This window comes from Electrophorus electricus, chromosome 10 (assembly GCF_013358815.1).
Source record: "Electrophorus electricus isolate fEleEle1 chromosome 10, fEleEle1.pri, whole genome shotgun sequence".
NCBI lineage: Eukaryota > Metazoa > Chordata > Actinopteri > Gymnotiformes > Gymnotidae > Electrophorus > Electrophorus electricus.
The window spans coordinates 22,622,660-22,637,284 of record NC_049544.1 but is presented as its reverse complement, the minus strand read 5'-3'; the positions used below and the strand labels follow the sequence as shown (position 1 = coordinate 22,637,284).

Genomic DNA, 14,625 nt, shown 5'->3' with positions numbered 1-14,625 from the left:
GTCAAGTACCATAGCCACTGAGCTACCACTGCCCTGTTAAAGTTACAACAACAGGCAAAGGTGGGCTCATGGGCTTATCCTGATTGCCTGTACAGACATAAACCCTGAGCTAGATTTGCCATCACAGATCTAAACACTGTAGATGCTGTGAGTCCTGCATGTGTTTCTCTCTGAGCAGACGTACAGAAATGCCTCCTCCCAACACTGGTGCAGGCTCTCCTGCCAATCCCATGATGTTTCTTCCAGCAGCTGCAGCAGGAATACAGCAGGAAAAAAGAGAAATACACTGATGAGAAATTCCCTCCAAGCAAGCGCTCCACTGGCGCAGGCCTGCTGTCCCATGCTGACATGGATAAAGTGGTCTGGATGAGCCTTCGGTATGCTAGCATTTATCAGAATTTCTTAATCTGACAGTAAATGCCTGTGTTTATTAATTTTACGCTTTGACAAATTAGCATCTTCTAATTTATTTTATACTTTTCAAGTTTTCATAAAAGTATTTTTTCTGAGGGGTAGTATGATTGTCTTATCCGTGTGATTATTCATATGAGAGTTTTTATTGTGTATTGTTTATTTATCATTGATTATTTTATTTTGTATTGTTTAAAGGAACAATTCAGCAAAATGGAAAAAAAAGAAATGTAGATTTTTAATTGCAATTGTGGTAGGAAAAGTGCTGAATTAAAGAGTTGTGTTAACAAAATCAAAAAAGAAAGCCATCATCATAAACTGTGTAGAGCACAGACTATTGAAAGCTCTGATCTGTGGACAAATCTCCCAATCACCAAAGTCCCCAATCACCAAAGTGTGTTTGAGGAGGGCTGAGATATGTGTTTGAGGAGGAGTGAAAGATATGTGTTTGAGGAGGACTGTAAGATATGGGTGTTTGAGGAGGAGTGTGAGATATGGGTGTTTGAGGAGGAGTGTGAGATATGGGTGTTTGAGGAGGAGTGTGAGATATGGGTGTTTGAGGAGGAGTGTGATATGGGTGTTTGAGGAGGAGTGTGATATGGGTGTTTGAGGAGGAGTGTGATATGGGTGTTTGAGGAGGAGTGTGATATGGGTGTTTGAGGAGGAGTGTGATATGTGTGTTTTGAGGAGGAGTGTGAGATATGTGTGTTTTGAGGAGGACTGTGAGATATGTGTGTTTGAGGAGGACTGTGAGATATGTGTGTTTGAGGAGGACTGTGAGATATGTGTGTTTGAGGAGGACTGTGAGATATAATCGTGGGGACTTTTCTTGCTCAATCAAACCAGCCACATCTCCTTCTACAGACAGTCTGATGTATTTAAATGAGACACCAGGCATGTTCAGCATAATACATTATGGCTAGTATGCACACTGTTACAACTACATTCACAGAAAGCTTAGTAAAAAACGGCATTGATTCATGGACAAACTTGTTTTATATCTGAAATGATTATTTCGCATATTCATTTGTATAATTTATTTGTTCATCCCCTTTTCTCAGGAGCTGGTGAAAGACCCCTGTCTAGTTATAGATGGGGAATCCAGATTTGACTTCTCCCAAGGACAACTTGGTAACTTTAACTGAGTATCATGGATGATTATTTGCTTTTGTGGAGATATACCACTTTAAACCCTACAAACATACATTTTTACATGAACAAACTTAATACAGTTAATACAAACTTCACTTGTATTAACTCTAATGAATGTCAAATTTTTCTATTTCTGTATGAAATCAGATTAGACTTATATTGAGAATAAGTACAAACAAACAGGAGATGTTCACTGCAGCGTGTCAGAGATTACTCTTTTGTTTCCTAGGAAACTGCTGGTTTCTGGCTGCGATATGGGCGATTACATTTCGGAAAGACATCATGGATCGGGTTGTTTCTCGGGATCAGTCATTTGGAAAAGACTATGCAGGAATATTTCACTTCAGGGCAAGTGCAGCAATCCATAGTGTTCTATCTGTATTTTTTTTAATCCAAGTATACAAATAAATAACGTACCAATTTTAGATTATGGTATATTCATATCTCAAATGACCGTGTAATTTTTTCAGTACCCACATAGAAAATGTCTTATTTATTGTCTATTTTATTCTGCGTTAGTTAGGCCATTTATGTTATTTTACACAGTTCTGGAGATCTGGAGAATGGACTGATGTTGTGATAGATGACAAACTGCCAACGATCAAAGGAAAACTCATTTTTGTGCATTGCAAAACACGAAAGGAGTTCTGGCCTGCTTTGCTAGAGAAGGCATATGCCAAGTAGGTCACTTTCCTATACATGTATTCATATTTCATATATATATATATATATATAGGATTCCCCACTCGACCTCCGGGCGGACTTTTCCTTCAGGCTCAGGTTTTCTGCCTGTCCATCCACAGTTGCCTTCACTTCCCACTTTTTTTCCCTCTCTTCCTTCAGCCCTTTGGTATTTCTCATGCTTTTCATGTTCCTATTTCCTGATGTTGGGATGAAACCCTCCGAGTATTGTAAGGGGGTTTCCTTGTCCTGATGTCAGTGGCTTCTGTCTCCTCCATAGGCCAGCTAAGTATGCCAGCGGGGTACCTGATGACTGGCAGGGCAGGCGTGTTGATAGCTTGGATCTTGATTTTCCCATTCAGCTCACTTCTCAGGTTGTGCCTCACTCGTTGTAGGTATTTGGCTGTAGCTGCTTTCCTTGTGGTCTCTTCATGATTCCCATTTGCCTGTGGGATTCCAAGGTAGTTGCCCTCAACGTCTGTTACGTTACCCTCTGGTAGTGTGATCCCCTCTGTTCTAGCCACCTTGTAACACTTATGCAATCCGAATGACATTCCGATGTCGTTGCTGTATATCCTGTTGAGATGGATTAGTGAGATGATGACTCGTTCACTTCTGGCATACAGCCTCCATATACAGGAGGTGCTGATGGTTGATCCATTCCATAGCCGGTATCCGTAGCCACACTGAGGTGGGTTCAGGTCTACGCAGAACAGCAACAGGTACAGGGCATCTCCTTGATAAAGCTCACACTTAATGGTAACTCATGCTATTGGCTTCACACTGGTCTTCTGTCAAAGGTTTACCGCTACTTGCTTCTCTGTCTGGATCTGGAGGTCCCACGGAATCTAAGCTTTGTTGTTCTCCAGTCTGGCAGCGGTTCCTCCCATCTGGACTTGGGGGTGTCCAGCTCACATGCCTTGAATGTGTTCCTGTATATGATCCCAACCACTTCGTGTCTGGCAGACTGCATTAGATCCTTCTACTAGGCACTGGGTTGTCTCAGCGACTCCTTTGCACAGCTATCACCTAATGCTTAGTGTTTTGCATTTTTTCCAGAATGTGTGGCTCATATGTCAATCTGAAGGGTGGGTATGTGTGTCATGCCCTGCATGACTTCACTGGTGGCAAGTACGAGGAATTTATTCTGAGCAGAGCTCCAGAACACTTTTGGGACATAATGGATCAGGCAGCAAAGAACAACGCTCTGATGGGCTGTGGGATCCCCCTAGTGGTGAGAGCTCACCACACCCTACCCTCTGACTACTCACACACACACACACACACACACACACACACACACACACCAGTAATAATTTTAAAGGTTCACAAGTGAATCAGGCATTAGGCCAAAATCACTGTTCAGGCTGTTAATGCCAAATCTAATGAAGATATCAAAGAAGGAAGATAATGGTAACCAAATCCAGACTCACAATGATACATATGTGACTTTTGTATTACATTTATTACTATTTGTTACATTTATATAGTGCCTTTCTCAAACCCAAGGACACTTTACAGACAGAAATCAAACTTTACAATCAAGTCAGACACACACACACCAATGAGAAGTGGCAACTAATTTGCATACAGCATACTCTCTATTGGAAACCACAGCCCCCTGGGGGACTGCACTGGGTGCAGGGGAAGGGGAGGAGCTTCAGACCAGGACAGAGCACCACCCATCACTGGACATACACACACACAGCACCACCCATCACTGGACATACACACACGGAGCACCACCCATCACTGGACATACACACACACGGAGCACCAACCATCACTGGACATACACACACACAGCACCACCCATCACTGGACATACACACACACGGAGCACCACCCATCACTGGACATACACACACACGGAGCACCACCCATCACTGGACATACACACACACGGAGCACCACCCATCACTGGACATACACACACACGGAGCACCAACCATCACTGGACATACACACACACAGCACCACCCATCACTGGACATACACACACACGGAGCACCACCCATCACTGGACATACACACACACGGAGCACCACCCATCACTGGACATACACACACGGAGCACCAACCATCACTGGACATACACACACACAGCACCACCCATCACTGGACATACACACACACGGAGCACCACCCATCACTGGACATACACACACACGGAGCACCACCCATCACTGGACATACACACACACAGCACCACCCATCACTGGACACACACACAGCACCACCCATCACTGGACACACACACACGGAGCACCAACCATCATTGGACACACACACACGGAGCACCAACCATCACTGGACACACACACACGGAGCACCAACCATCACTGGACACACACACACGGAGCACCAACCATCACTGGACACACACACACGGAGCACCAACCATCACTGGACACACACACACACGGAGCACCAGCCATCACTGGACACACACACACACGGAGCACCAGCCATCACTGGACACACACACACGGAGCACCAGCCATCACTGGACATACATACACACGGAGCACCAGCCATCACCGGACATACATACACACGGAGCACCAGCCATCACCGGACATACACACACACGGAGCACCAGCCATCACCGGACATACACACACACGGAGCACCAGCCGTCACCGGACATACACACACGGAGCACCGACCGTCACCGGACATACACACACGGAGCACCGACCGTCACCGGACATACACACACGGAGCACCGACCGTCACCGGACATACACACACGGAGCACCGACCGTCACCGGACATACACACACGGAGCACCGACCGTCACCGGACATACACACACGGAGCACCGACCGTCACCGGACATACACACACGGAGCACCGACCGTCACCGGACATACACACACGGAGCACCGACCGTCACTGGACAGTTGGACAATTTAGAGTATCCAATCAACTTAGTAACCATGTTCTTGGACTGTAGGAAAAAGACCACAGGGACAACATGGAAACTCCACCCAGATAGGAACTCCACCACAGATCATAGCACTAAGAGAGAAATGTGCTAACCACCAAGCATCCTCTAAGTGGCACAGATATTTCTGAGGGATCACACTCCCACACTCACACCCACACAGTTCCTATGCTGACAGCCATTTTAGATTGTAGGCAGCCAGCACATAGAAAAATGGCCCCAACTGTCTGTTGACACTGATGTGTTTCCAGGAAAGCCCTGCCAACACAGTGTTACCCTGTGGTATAGTGGAGGGCCATGCCTACTCTGTCAAAGGTGTCACCAAGGTGAGCAGCACAGAGTTGTGTAGTATTTTAATGACGTATTTGAAAACAATATTTAAATTACACATGAAGTATTTTATGGTTTGTACTGGCCTGGGATAAAAAAATATATATATGTATTTAAAATAATAAAAAATACTTTGTAAGCTACACCACCTAAAATATACATTTGTAACATTTAGCCTATAGGCCTAGCAATTCTGGATTTGTTTCCACCTTCTGACAGAAAACATTAACCAGACAAGATGAGGTGGCATAGACCTGTATTAAAAGCATGCTCTGTGTGATGAAGTGTAATGGTTCAGTTATTTTAAATAACTAAGTTTCCATGATTCTCAACACTGCAGAGATTTATATGAACTTGTTTTTTAAGAGGTCTCCTGTTGAATTGTTCTAATAGAGTGTTTGGACCCCTGAAGTTTCACCTTTATCATAATAAGACAGCCTGCTTCCTGGAGCTTGTAGCCCAAGCAACATCTTGATTCAGTTCGTTTTGAATACTATGACTGAAATACTTCACAGCTTGACAGTGATGTGGTGAAATTTGCACATGTACAAATATGTATATGTACAAAATTGTCCGAGAACACCTAGAAGTCCCATGTCTCTCGCCATTATCACCATTAGCAAAAGCATGCAAAACTTTCAGCATACTTTGTAATATAACATTAAAAATAACTTTATATATAACTGTATAAGGCTAAGCAAGTTTATTTGTGCAACATGTTTCATATGCAAAAGTAATTCAAGAACATAAACATTTATATAAAGAATAAAACAGAACACAAGTATAAATGAAATTTTTAAAATGTATTTACAAAATGGTTTTAAAAACTGATGGATTGATTGTTTCAAGAAACAGAGGGATTTAAAAAGTCACACATAGAAATGGGTGCAGTGTAACAGAGAAATTAAGAAATTTTGAAGGTACATTTTTTTATTTATTTTGATTGGTTGAAGATGTTTTTGAGATACAACCCCCCCCCCCCCCACCCCACCCCACCCCCAAAAAAAAGATATGGAAGATATCTGCATGCAGTTATTTGTCTATTGTTTGTGACATTACCCCATATTATTTATTTAAATGTGAATCAGGTAGCATTCCCTGCACTACTGCCAGGAGCTATGCATGTTCATTCTTTTGTGTCTTTATCAGTGAAGAAGATTTTCTTTGTTTTATTTAAACAGTTGATGGTTGATGGTAAGGAAGCCAAACTGGTGCGACTGTTCAACCCATGGGGGCAGAGAGAGTGGAACAGAGACTGGAGTGATACGTTAGTGTAGCTACTCTCTCAACACACACACACACACCTCGCAGTTACAGTACAGCTAGCACAGTACCTTACTATAACTAAACACTGAGAATTAAGCATGGTTTGTAACTATACAAGTTACAGATATTTACAAATATTTTACTTGCTGTGATTTACTGTTTCATATACATTTTTGGCTGTGTGAATTCAAACACACACCTCACAGTTACAGTAAAATCCAGTATATCTCAAAGAGTAGACAGACCAGCTTGGCATCCAGATTTCTGGATTTGGATTTTGCTGTATTGCTTTGCTAAATATATTTCCAGGAAAAACCACAAGTGTGATCTCTTGACTACTTCAGCTCTTTATAGTAAGAAACTGTGTGCATAGAAGGTTCTGCTGGAAGAAAACAGGCATTAAAACTCAGTTCTCAGTGAAACTGTGTTCAGCAAATTCCTCTGCATAAAAATATAGAAACCAGGTGTTCCAGAGGACATAAAATACTGTCACACCTGGCACATGTTTATGCAGGATACAAGTTGGTGTATGTAATGTCTTTTTAATTAAATTTATGTTTGACTAGATTAGTGAAAATTAAATAACAGAACCTCCAGCCCTGTATCTGTCTGCATGGCTGTGTGACTAAGCAGAACGCATGCACAGTAGCATGACTAAGCATAACTTTGGGGCATTTTAAATTTTTTTTTTTTTTTTTTTTTTTTTTTTTTTTTTTTGGTTGGGGTTGTTTTGGATGAAGAAATATATTTCCATGGCTGCTTGGAGCTCATCCAGGACTGGATTTATGGTTGTTTCAGATCACCTCTGTGGAATAAAGTGAGTGAGGGGGATCGTAATTCTGGAGAATTCTGGTAGGGCAAACAACACCAGAACTATGACATCTTAGACCAGTAATAATAATGAGAATAGTTTTTAAAAAATGAAAACACTACATCGTTAATTCATGTTGTCAGGATGGCGATGGAAGATTTCTGCGGTTATTACGCAAAACTGGACATCTGTAGAGTCACTGCTACCTTCCCGTAGAAGCCTTGCACATCCACATCTGGCGTTGCTAGGTCACCACAGCCATTTTTTTTTTTACAGTCTATACTTTTATTCTAATCACAGAGTCTTGTCAAGTCATGTCAAGTGTTACTCTGAATCTCCAGTGGTTCTGTTATAATTGTCCAGAGGATCTGGAGAGCATGGAGTAGCTTGTCAAAAAATGCAGTACTTTACACCAAAGACTAACATCTTGACCTGTTTTAAAGACAGACAAACAGCAATTTCCAAACCCATCAAAGATGTTAACTTCTTTTCATGTGTTCACTTCTGATGGCGATTGGTTATCTGTAACATTTGTTTTATAGAATTGGGTTAAGGAACTCCCTCATATCCCCGTCCTGCCTGGTAATTAATGGTCAACGATTCCTTCTGCTTTTTAAATTCTCGGTGGTTCACCCTTAGTCTTGCTGTGGTGTTTGTTAATCTGTGGTGTTTCTTTTTTAGTGAATTTGATTTATATATGAATATCCCTCATTAAATCTACCATTTAATGCATCTTTTACTTTATTATTGATTAGTCAATAAACATTCCATTAATTGTAAAATTTTGTGGTTTCGAGGGTAGTTTAACCAACTTTTTAGTTTGAAGTTCCCTGGCTGTGGTTCAGTTGAATTAATTTTTCCCCCTCTCTTTTGGAGGATGTGCTCTTTTTAAAAAACAATTGCAAAATGATTAGAAAGTGTTCATATAGCTACAGCTGGGGTTGGTGGGATACCAGTGCCAACGCTCTACTGGTAGTAAGCCATTACATGGACTTTACCATACTGGCGTGCTGTACAGCAGCTTGTGGGTGCCTATGAGTTTGTGTCTACAGGTGCAGAGAATGATGAGGCTGATTACCAGGAGGAAAAAGGGGTGGAGACTTCTGTATAAAGAGGGGCGGAGACTATAAAGAGCTGGTCCTGGGTTCCTATGGCTGGTGTCATTTTCCCGTTCAGCAGAAGCGATGTCTCCTGGAAGTTTGTGCTTGCATGTCATCTCCTTAATGCTGTATCTTGTCAAGTATTAGATGAAGACTTTGAGCCTTACTAGCGTGTACAGTCTTGCGTTGTTAAGTAATGTCATCTATCTGTTTGTCTCTCTCTCCTGTGTGTTATGAGCAGGTATTGGGTAGGATAGTCTAGGCATGTTTGTATATCACCACACAGGAGTCCGCCATGTCTTATATAAGTAGGGAGGCAGTGCTATATGTATTTGGTTAGTTAGGAATTTGACCAAGTACTACAGGTTTCAGGTTTTTTAGTGATTGCTTGGATATTTCCTTTGGCATCAACTGGCCCTCTGCTGTCGCCCCAGTATTAGACAAAACAATTTATTGTTGGTGTGCTTTGAGGATCAATAAACTGTATCTGCTTTGCCTAAGTTTGGTCTGGATTGTTTGATCCTCCACATTGCAGGTGTTTTCACCCTCCCAGGATACATTTGGTGCATTCGTAACACTGTGGATACTGTAACAAGCCTGAAAAATTCAGAAAGAGGCCGTACATTCAACCGTTGGCAGATTATTACAGCGCTTCTGTTTGACCCCTCGGCTGGGCAAAACACATGTAACACCTCCCACATGAGTGGGAAAATTAACAAAAAATCGGAACTTGGCTGCCGTTGCTATATCAATTGATAAGCATTTATTTTGGAGACATGGACTGAGTAGAAGATGACTGGAAGGTAACGTCATCACAACTGTGGCTGAAGCAGATTTCAATAAAGAATTAGCTCCAGAGAGGGAGTGCCCTTGCTCATTTGGAACTGGCTTAGATTCAGAGATTCTGACCACAGTCACAAAATATAAAAGATGACACTTTACTGATCATGATGGGAATTGCAGCGTTACAGTGCTGTACATGCATCAAACCAGTCTAAATAGGGCAGAGCAGTAGAAATGAGATACAGGAGTACAAAAGTGCATTACAGATTAAATATAAACCTTAATATTATAAGAGTTAGCAGGGTCTATATACATATTTCAATTATGTACATGACTTATGCAAGAGCAGCCTTGGAAGGTGTTTCAAGGACTGCAAACATCAGTACTGCAATAAAAAACATTAATTCATAAAGCATATGACGTGAGAAATGTCTATATATATAAATGACTATGTACATGACAAACGAGCTGCTTAATTAAGTGAAACTGTCAGTAAAGGTTAAGGTACTTGACTTGTAATTGGATGGTTGCTGGCTTAAGCCCCACCACTGCCAAGTTGCCACTGTTGGGCCCCTGAGCAAGACCCTTAACCCTCAATTGCTCAAGTTGTACTCAGTCATAATTGTAAGTCGCTTTGGATAAAAGCATCAGATAAATGTAAAAATATTATTAATAATGGGAGCCACAGTGACAAAATTTTATCAGTATATAGAGTAAAATAAATAAAGCGAACTTAATAGAAGGACAGATATGAGTGCATTATAATAATACAAATGATAGTATAAACAGGACATGCCAGAATATCAGCACAGTTCAGACAGCAGGAGCTCAGGAGTGTCCCTGCACTAAGGACACTCGTATAGCCTCATTGCAGTGGGGAGAAAAGATCCCACACTGCACAGCTGAATCAGTCTTCTCCTGAACATCTCTGTTTGTCCACTTTTGTCCGCTTCTCTGTTTGTCCACTCTGGGGAACTCTGGGGGGCTGTGATGCACTGTCCATAACGGCCAAAGGCTTTTTAGAGTCCCTTTTTTTTTTTTTTTCCTGCCACAACCTCCAAAGTGTCCAGTGTGACTCCTACAGCAGAGCCAGACTTCATGATCAGATTGTCCAGCTCATCTGTTGCCGCTTTGTGGGTGCTATTGTCCACCACCGTCGCCTTCATCTTACTGATGTTAAGACGCAGCTGGTTATCTTGAAACACCGTGTTAGCTAAAGGTAGAAAAACCCATGATCTGTTTCACCGCGTGAAAACCACACGTCCAAGTATGAGGCAGCAGCAAGAGTTGCATGCATGCAGTAACAATGGTGATCAACCCAAACTGTTAAAATATGAAGCAGACCAGTGGTCAACCCAAAATGTTTAGTAGGATGCTGAAAGAATGATAATTTCCAGCCCTGTTTGGACAGGATTAGTTTGACTTGGGCGGATGAGGTAACGTAATTATTACCCACATGTCCGTGAGTTTAGTCCTGTCGGCCATTTTTAACCTGCCAATCTCTAGTCCCAGTGCCTTTACCCTGCTGTATAACGACCTACAGAAATGATCCTATGATTGTTATCCCATGCAAAGTGCTGTGTCAATAAATATTCTGTCATTATCTGTGGAAAATCAGTTTTCATTATAATGAAACAAACTGCACGCTTACAGAAATGAAGAGTTTGAATATTCCACATTTGCCAGTAAACTTACTCCATTATTTAAAAAAGAAATTGGCATGCTTCAGTGTAATATAACATAACATTTCCACTATATAACAAAATGCAACGCTACCTGGGTTGCTTTCATCGAATTTCTGGACTAGACCATTGAAAATGGCTGAGAGGTTCTTCCCCATGCCCTTCCAGGACTCCTGCAGGTTTTATATGGTCCAAAAACTTTTATATGATCCGTTACACCTTTAGGAGGGAGGAATTCTTTTTGAAGCACTTCATGAGTCAACTCTTTCCACTGTCATTTTCTGGAGAGTCTGGTGAATTTCATTTAGATATTTCCTCTTCTTGTTTCTTTGTCTCCAGGAGGCAGACTTTAGGACTACAGAAGTTGGTGCTTCCAACTCAAAGACAGAATTATTAGTGTCTGCATGTTTTGAGGATGAAGAGCTCTTGGAACGATGTTTACAGGCCACTATAAACTGCTCTCCCAGTTGCCGGGGGGTTTTCCATAGATTTTTTCACTGTCACTTTCCTCCTTCTGCACAGTTTTTCCTGCAACTGAATCCTATGAAAAACATACAGTAAACTTTAATCTTAAATTAACTGTTTTTGTAGTTGAAACACACTTACAGTGCTTACAATATACTTTGTATTTAAGCAGTCTTATATTTTGCTGTTTATTAATTTATATGATGATAAATATGATTAGAAAATTCTCTAAAATATGTACCTTAGCTTATTCCACCTTTTTAGATAATTCTAAAATAAACACGTTTTGTTTTCACACAGGACTGACACATAGTTTAGAGTAGCTGTAGTGTGCCCTTCTAAGCCATTATATATTTGTTTAGGTATTGAGGTTTTGCTCAAAAAGCCATGATCTTTTGTGGACATTCTCGTTACGCTGTACTGATAAGTTATGAATCAACTGATCTGTGTGGATATTTTCAGTTTTGAAGTTCAGGGATATATGGGAGTAATCTGTGATATGTATATCATTTTAAGTATATTGCATTACCTTTTCCAAATGTTTTGAATGTGATTGTTCTGTGAGGAGGACTTCTTAAATGGGCATTATTAACACGTATAATATAAAATGTTATTTAAACATTATTTATACAATAAGTTACTAGTAGTTTAGTTGTAAAGAACAAAGAACTATTAGTAATGTTGAAACACACACACACACACGTACGTACACACACACACACACACACACACACACACACACACATACATACAACACTGCTGAATGCACAATCACACAAGAAAAAGCCAAAAGTGTACCATTCTAGCTGACCACACATCCCACACACAAATTCCACTTGGCATTTTCCGCTATACTCTTAAAATCAGAAGCTGTTAAAAAGCAGCTTCTGTGGTAAGTAAGTGACACAGCCAATGCCTCACTTCGACACCTACCTAGTCATTTTTTCAGGTTTTTCAGGAAACACAAAAAACTGAACAAGCTATAGAAAATGTGATATTTATTAATTATTTCACTGAACAGGGTATAACAATAATGACTTTTGACATACTTATAAGAATGTCTGTCACTTATGCCGCGTAAGAGAAATACATGACTTGGGCAAATTCCTGAACATTCCTTTGTGACTTAAGCAATTTTAAACTTTCAACTTTGTGAACAATGAAGAGTAACTAACGAACTAACTAGGCGTAATGCTGAGGAAACATGAGCATCTTATCACTTCTTCTTCAAGCTTTTCATTGCTGGGTTCTTGACTGATGCCTTTTAATGTGGCTAACTGTCAAAGAAGTGATGACACTCAACGGGCAGTATGTGTTTCATTGCCTGGAGGTCCTGGAACTTTCTCTCCTTGATTGGCAGAGCACATGGAAACATTCTAATCCATGCTATTGGCTCATTTGGTACCTGTATCCTCTGTGGCAGGTCTTCCCACACTTCTTCTGAGAAGAACAGCTTGAAATTGACCTTCACTGCTAAACTGAAGAGCCTGCAAATCATGCACAGTTGGATCTCCATTTTTCTTTTGCCTGGTGCGATGCTAATAAAGTAAGATGTATTCAGTTTCAGGAACTCGTCATGTCTGAGCATTTTCGCATGGTACTGTGATGAGTATGATCAGGTAGTTTCTCGGGGTGAAGATATCAGTAACTAGTTTGCATTCAATAGTACTATGCATGCTGTCACACTCAATTTGTGTGTGCCCTGCAACAAGGTATTTCTGGGTTATTTCTACCCCATATTTCCTTGCAAGCTCACAGAATGCTTTGGCTACACATACATTGCGGTTCTGATAACCGTAACCATCGCTCCACACTATGATCTCTTTCAGTTCTGGATGGTCTTTAATCACACATTCAAAATGGCGATATTGAAGTTGTGCAAACACTTCACTACTGAGGTCGCCTTCTGTTTCATTCCAAATGTAGCAGTACCATTCCTTTGACCTCATGTTGAAGAGTGTAAGGGAGACCAAGACTAGAGGAAAACAATGCCTAACACACTCTAATACTCCTCCCATCTTGGATCTTTAGTTGGTAGGACAATGAAGAACTGCGTCTGGATCCCTCAGCAACTTTCTTATGCTTTGTGTTAACATTTGTGACCATTATTGTAAAACATAATCAACGTTCTTTCCAGGTGTTCATTGTCCAAAACTGCCGCTGCTCTTCTGTAATGGCTTGGCAGTCTCGAGTTGAGACTCCCTAACAGAATTTTGAGGCACAGGGAGGACCCAAAGTCTTGGCACTTATTTCTTTCCCACCTTTGCTCCTGTAAGACGTTCCTTTGAGGTGTTTCTTCTTGGATTTTGCTTCCATGTTCCCAGACTAAGCTGTTTATTTATTTTCCTTTTGGCTGAATTTAAATCAACATTCTCCTGTTCTAGAGAAGTTGCCACCATGGTTAGGCTATCTCCATGGTTAGGCACAGAGGACTCAGCACAGGATGGGGTATAATCTGGATCCCGGATGACATCGTCATTATGAGATATGTCCTCTTCATTTGGATTTGTCTGCTTGGCATTCTCAACAATATCAACTGGAGTCTTTAAGGTATTTTCTGCTCCATCTGAAACTCTTGGCCTGATACATGCTGCCTCATCCCTCTCATGACAGTCTCATTGTCATCTTCCATGGAAGAGGCATGATCAGTGTCCAGTAAGTCTCCTAATTGTTTTTTAAAATTTTTTATTTCATTTGCTGTTAAGCTATATCAAAAACATGCTTGCAAGCTGTAAAAACAGGTCTACTGTAATACTGTTCAAATGATTTTAGTAATTGTAATTTAGACATGACAAATACTATGTTCAAGATTTATAAAATGTAATGTGGAAAGAAATATTATTACTATGCATGAAATACAGAAAAGAAAGTGTTAACAGAAAGCCTATCACTTGTCACAGCCAGATTCTGGAGACTTTCTATTCTTTGCTAAATGTTAACTTCATGGATTTAGCTAGTTTACTAACTAAAATTCTGGCTAAAGAGACTGAATAA

At 40.9% G+C, this 14,625-nt stretch overlaps 1 long non-coding RNA gene across 1 annotated transcript; it reads left to right on the top strand.

Moving 5' to 3' along the window:
• The first annotated feature begins 3,318 nt into the window (after nt 1–3,318).
• On the top strand, nt 3,319–6,738 carry LOC118242191. Its single transcript, XR_004776629.1, has 3 exons — nt 3,319–3,478; nt 5,446–5,520; nt 6,706–6,738. It is a non-coding gene; the product is annotated as an uncharacterized LOC118242191 (long non-coding RNA).
• The last annotated feature ends 7,887 nt before the right edge of the window (nt 6,739–14,625 follow it).